Here is a 229-nt window from a genome sequence, read left to right as displayed (position 1 = left end):
ATTACAACGACTTGTCAGCGGTGATCCAGCGATATGGGAGCTTAAGAACCCTAAAGAGCTTGGAGCTCCTTCAACTTTCTCTTTTATGTCTAGGTCTCCTTTCATGAAGGGAACAGGGGTCTATTTATAGATTTTTTGATTAACTGTCTCTACAAATATTTCGTCAATCTGGACCACTCCATCGAACATGTCTAGGTCTCCTTTCATGAAGGGAACAGGGGTCGATTTA

Source organism: Phalaenopsis equestris, unplaced genomic scaffold (genome assembly GCF_001263595.1).
Source record: "Phalaenopsis equestris unplaced genomic scaffold, ASM126359v1 Scaffold000235, whole genome shotgun sequence".
Lineage (NCBI taxonomy): Eukaryota > Viridiplantae > Streptophyta > Magnoliopsida > Asparagales > Orchidaceae > Phalaenopsis > Phalaenopsis equestris.
This window is presented reverse-complemented; position numbering follows the sequence as displayed.